Here is a 6,791-nt window from a genome sequence, read left to right on the forward strand (position 1 = left end):
ATATATATAATGTGTATCTTCCACTAAATGAAATTAAAGAAGAAACAAAAAAAAGAAGAAAAAGACGATCCGTGTGAAGAGAACATATTCATTTAGAAAAACAAAAAACAAAAAAACAAAAACAAAACCAAAATATTGTGCACATATATTACACCTATAGTTAGGTATAAAAAGAAATTATATTTATTTTAAAATTGGAAGATGAAAAATTAGAAACCTATCTGTCTATTTGAATAATTTAGAAAAAAAGAGAGAGAGACAGAGAAGTAATATTTTAAATTAATTAACACAAAGAGAAGAAAATAAAATTAGATCGTAAAATAAGGTCAATATAAAAATTGTTTTTATGATGGGAAAATGTATAAAACTAAATATTCAATGAATATAAAAATAAATTGTTTTAAAATTGGAAATCATAGTGTTTAATTCGATTATAGACGCAAGCCTCGAATTCAGTGCCGCTTTTAGCTTTTGGGCGCCATCGGTCAATTGGAAAAATAGGCGCCAATTTAGTAAAGCTAAATTTTTTTTAAGGACCTCGAGCGCCATTTTTTTCTGCTCCACTTCGGGCGCCACGGGCATTTGCCCATGGTGTAAAAAGTGTTTAGTGGTCAAAGATGCCTAAAGAGACTATGCCCGAATACTATGGAAAGCAAAAGAGGTGAGTTTTTTTCGAATTTTTTCGGTGAATTTGTGTTATAAAATTTTCCATACGTTTTTGTAGGAGGTCAAGCCACGTCTGTTCGGTCTCAGTGACTGTATGTAAGAGAATGATTTATTCAATGACTTCATGGTTTACAGTGTTGCCGCTATTGCAGCGTTGACATACAAGCATCGTCACACGATACTACAGTTTTCGGGAAACTGTCCTGTCATTTCCCTATGACGGACCTTAAGGCTATAAATTTGCAAAGGGCACATTGCTCTTAACTGACAGTTGTTAAGTTTAGCAGCGCCAAATTTCATTTTTTCTAAAAAAAAAAATGTTTGCATAAAGTAGCTAAAACCTAAAAATAAAGATACCCGTTACTTGTCTTTCGAGTGTGACTGAAAATTCCGACTAGGCATAACAATAATGTTATTAAGAATAATCAAAAGCGTTTCATTCGAATGAAACAAGATGGCACCATAGTATTTGGTTTGTCGGCTACCATTTGCTGTTATAGCCAGTGAAGGTACTTTTACATGGTATTGTAATGACCTAACACTAGGGACCACATGCCTTACGTGAATTCCGAACCACGCCTTATTATATAGTTAATATATACTCTGAAGGATTTTTGAATATTGCGCCTTAGTACCTATAGCAGTGCTAAGACCCACTAAAGCGCAGTAGGAGTAGAATACCGGCAGCTGCCAACAATGTCTTGACCGGTAAGCCGTGTGACAGCTCTACACACACAACCATACCAGATTTTTTTATGAATCGATTCAACCAGCTGTGCATTTGTGTACACGTCTGACAACCGATTTTTTTTCTTCAAAATTTCAAAAATGTGGATAACCAAAACAGACGAATCGCACTACCGTTACCGATTTATCTCGCCTAATGTCAAAAATCACGCGATGTGTTGATCTGGAATTTTATGTTCGGGTACCGAACACCTCTATCAGTATATCAGCTCTTTGAACAATTTTTTCTACATTCAATGAAAACTCAAATTAATAAGAAAAAAATGAAGGGAAAAAATACACGAAAAAAATAAAACAGTAAATGTATTTGTGTCCGGCATGTCTTACATATTCGAGCAACTTTACCAATTTATTGATCATCCAATTCTCATATCCGTTATGCCATAGTTTTTAACTTCAAAATATGTTTCAAAATATATAAAAGTAATTTTGGAGTGAGTAGGTGTTGATAAGCTTATATTCAGTACGTAACGTCCCTCTGGTATAAAACCTGGAAAATCTTTTATTCCAAAATTAAAGTCTTTTACGTAATAGTCTCCAGGAGGCCAAGGACATGGTTTCTTGAAGTTTACGTGATCACCAAACACTTTCAGAATTACTCCAAGAACTGGCGAATCATTCGCATAAGCTGCACAATATTCGTCCTTATAATTTACCAACATTGGACGATATTGGTTGTTGCTACCCTTATAAAAGGTTTCTATATGAAAACCTATATTATTTAACGGCTTGAGCAGTTTAATGAAAGTATTATAGTCTGCCCGTTCACGTGATATAAATTTAACGTAGCATTCTACTTGGCAAAAAGTGGGCGAACATTTACATGCAGCTCTTTCCAATCTAAGCCTCGCTCCCTGAAAGATTAACTTCCAATTCACGGAACAGATCAAAATTGTATCTTACCTGTTCCTCCATAAGTTTATCGCATTTGATTGCAACAGAAACTGTGAACCAAATATACAGCCAAAATTTCCATTCATTTCCGTAACCCGGCATAATACTGACTTTACTTGCCTGATGAATTGTGCAAACTGGATTTGATTTTTGAACAAAAAATTAATTTGAAATTCAGTTCAGCGATTTCAATTCATTTCCTGCTTTGGATAAACAAAATCTAGTTCTAATTGATGTAAAACAGATAGGTCTCCCACAACTATACGTTATATGCATGTAGTCAGTACCGCATCTCTATATTTCACAATGAAATTAAACAAATTCATATTAAGTTTATGTTTAACAATTGAAGTAAAAGATTTTATGTATTAAATACAATCGGCGTCGTCACGTTTATCAAACGAAGATTTTAATCAATTGAGCGATATGTTTGCTGTGTCTAGAAGGTTTCAAACTTAATAAATTAATTTTTCGTTCTATTATTTGAAACGATCTTACAACTGACTCGCCTCTTTTCGGAGTACGATTCTGGATCAGTGAATATATGACCAATCATTAACATGACCTTGTCATTTTCGATATGTGGTAATCGGTTTATGATTGCTGTGGTACTCATTCAAAGTTCCTTTACTCTCAACAACCGATTGTAATCTTTATTTTCTCCTATAGAAAACAACTGTTCTACCGTGCTAAGCTTTTGACTTACGATAGGTCGTAACTTTGATGCACTGAACCTCTGTTGAGATGAGATAAGGCATCAACACTCTTTGTATCTTTGATTCGAATGGAACGTAACTGTCCAAGGCCATTCGACGACATTTTTGTACCACTCCTTCCACCCACTGCCGTATTTCGGAAGAAAAACAATTTCCAATAAAATAACAAAAGCAATACTGAAAATTGTGTTTCTTATAAATTACGATGGTCAAGTCCAAGTACTAGTGAGACTAATTGAATTTAAAGTGACCAAAAATCGATGAAAAACAATTTCATACAAAACAGTAGTGATACTCTATTTGGCACCTGTCGACTATGATCACTTTTGGGTCAAGTGCATTGGTTTATAGTTATACAATGATTCTTCATCATTATTAGCAGCACACCTATACGTGAGACAATCTGTGTGTGGACAAATTAATTGTAATGAAACAAATACTGTTATCACTAGCTTTGTTACGTCTGTTACCGGACTATGGAATATAGATCATGTGGCGCTTAGTTTCTACTTCCGTATTAACTCTAGTACACAATTGCATGTGCTGATTTGGCACTCGAAGAGTTTTGTGCTCGGTTTAGAAGCTCCGCTCAAAGTATTCGAATACAAAGGGTTGTGAACTTCGATTTTTTTTTTCGAAATTAATTAGTTGTCAGTGTTGACAGTCTCATACATACCGTTAGTTTCACATTTCGAAACAGCTTTTTGTAGAACGTGAGGAACGTGAGCATTCTGATAGTACCGCTTTTGGCTGTGCGTTCATTACGCGATCAATTTTTTTTCATTTTTAACTTCCGTAGCGTTTGATTTTACATTATATGCTATCATATCGAACACTGTTAAATAAATTCAGAATGGATCGAGCCAGTTATTGGAAAATTATCGCGGTTTTTCGTTTAGCGTGTCATGTGTTTTTTCCGTTTCTAGATTTTGTGTTTGTGTTCAGACATTTTTCTTTTAATTTTTATTTTTTGACTAACAAAATGTGTAAGTGAAAATAATTCGGCTGCGGAATCAATCAATGGACCACCTGGATCCTGGAGAGAACCAGAAGAAGATATTGCGGCTAAGTAAGTGCTAACACTCTCGCGACATGGGGGCCCACCTGTACATTTTTTTCCTTAGGAATTTTTGTTGAATTTTGAATTTGGACCAAATTGCAATGAAAATTTTCTAATTTTGATTTTGCACCAAATTGCAATGAAAATTTTGTAATTTAGATTTTGCACCAAATTGCAATGAAAATTTTCTAATTTTTATTTTGGACCAAATTGCAATGAAAATTTTCTCGTTTTGATCTTGGACCAAAATACCCTGAAAATTTTCTCTAATTAATTTTGGACCAAAATGCACTGAAAATTTTCTCATATTAATTTTGGACCAAAATGCACTGAAAATTTTCTCATATTAATTTTTGACCAAAGTGCACTGAAAATTTTCTCATATTAATTTTTGACCAAAATGCACTGAAAATTTTCTCATATTATTTTTGACCAAAATGCACTGAAAATTTTCTCATATTAATTTTTGACTAAAATGCACTGAAAATTTTCTCATATTAATTTTTGACCAAAATGCACTGAAAATTTTCTCATATTAATTTTGTGGTGACACAAAAATTTGTGTTACAACGAAAAACCTTGATACAAAACCTACCTCCTTTAGGTTTGTTTTGTTGAATAAAGAATTTCATGTAAAAAAAGCACAAAAATTGTCAATGTCACTATCTTAAAACCGGTAAAAAAAGTTGGAAATTGCAGTTTGAGAGTGTTTTCACAAGTCACCCGAAGAAACAGAAAAAACCAGATCAATTCTTCACAATTCTCGAAGTTGCAGCTGAAACTGAAACATATTTCCTGACTTCCCTGTAAAAATTTAGTTTGCTTAAAGAATCTCTCAATATCATATCTAAAAATGTTGTTACATAAATTGCAGTGTTATGTCAAAAGCCAACGTTAGTATTTCGTGGTATACCGCAATCTTTCAATCTCGTTTTGCATCAAAGATATGCTGCAAGAATAAATGAATGAAAAATGATTTGATTAAATTTACTTTGTGTGGTAACAAATACTGTACTGGTCTCTTCATCAAAGATCCGCAAAGATTGATCAAAGCAGTAGCCTCAAACCATTGTTTATAAGATATAAGCTCGTCAGAGTTTATTCAACCATATCCCATGTAAAGAAATCCAATTTTAAATTCCGTAGAAAAAATGTTACATTTCCCTTATAATGCATTATTGAAACAAAATCCCTTCAATTCGGTTATATTGTCAGCATTACTCAGTGGATCGAATTTTTATATAAATGGATCCATAGCTTGGCACTCTCTGGCGGTTGGCCATATTTTTCTGGCACTTACCATTTGTTTGAGAAAATTTCATTTGTGAAAAGAAAATCTTTTTTAAAACAAAAAGAACAGGGAAAACAAAAGAAATTATTAAATTCAGTGCGATGAACGGGTAAAGTTTTGACCACTGTTCTACTACAGTTTTTTCTTATTTACAACAGCACTTTAATGTTAGGTGAAGAACAGATCGATCCACGGTGAGAGTTTGAACTATAACATATTTAATCTAAAGTGTTCACCTTTTACTTTTCCCCATGGAGGTTAAAATATGGAGATTTTGAAAAGATCGTCTCTTCATGATCCAGATTAGTTTTCAATTTGAAATGAAGACGTTACTTACAATTTTCCAGTCTAACGCCAACTTCTGGTTAAGAGCGAAAATCGCTATCTACCAAATGACTCTACTGATAGTCAGATTGGGATCTCATTCCCCGGTGTGTTAATGACACCTTAAAGCCACATAATTGTGCGATAAACAGTCTTCATATCGTCTCATAAACAACGGAATAATACTTCTACATGAAAAATCATCGTAGTGTATCCGAAATCAAAACATAGCCTACGCCTGGGAACATAATTATGTTGCTTCTATAGTACACATTGATTCAAATTTAAAATTGATTAGGGGCCGTTCATAAATTACGTAACGCTAGAGGGGGGAGGGGGGGTATGAGGCAAGCGTTACGGTTCTAACAAAATTGGGTCAAACTTGACCCTTTTAGCGTTACAGACCCGGGGGGGGGGGGGTCTGAAAAATGTTGATTTTTGCGTTACGTAATTTATGAACGGCCCCTTAGTAGAGTGGCAGCGTCACTGGATCGGCTTAAAGCCGTTCAAATGAGTTTCATATGTTTTTATTCTAAACATTGTATTGCTTCGGTGGTGTTCCCAACATTGAAATAATTTTGTTTCTCAGAACGTTTGCTTCATACGCAAGACGTCTGGGTTTCAAATCTCGTTTCTGTACAACAATTTTTTTTTCCAAATTTCAATTTGATTTCAAGTGTCTTGCAATGTTCATGCATAAAAGTTTGATAAGTTTTATGCGTTAGAGGTATTACAGCCGGTGACTCTGAAATAAGTGACTTATTTTTTTTGCGCTGATCCGCTCAAACAAATAATAGTAAATTACTACACCAGTGAAGTAATTTGATATCTTGTATCCAGATCAGTTACTCATCGTGATACGAGATATCAAATTATTTCACGTAAAGTATAACCTTTTAGTGAGGGAAAAGGTTTTCACTAGTGAGTGAATAGCCCAAGCGAAAACACATATCGAGTGTGTATTGAGGTATTTTGAAAGATATTTTTCTGCAATAGTAGAGTGTGTTGTTGCATTCCTTTCCAAACGTTACTTTCCTTCTCGACCGTTTACTTTCCCTACAGACCGATTCATATCATAGCTCACTAATACACT

This window comes from Bradysia coprophila, chromosome II (genome assembly GCF_014529535.1).
Source record: "Bradysia coprophila strain Holo2 chromosome II, BU_Bcop_v1, whole genome shotgun sequence".
Taxonomy (NCBI): Eukaryota; Metazoa; Arthropoda; class Insecta; order Diptera; family Sciaridae; genus Bradysia; species Bradysia coprophila.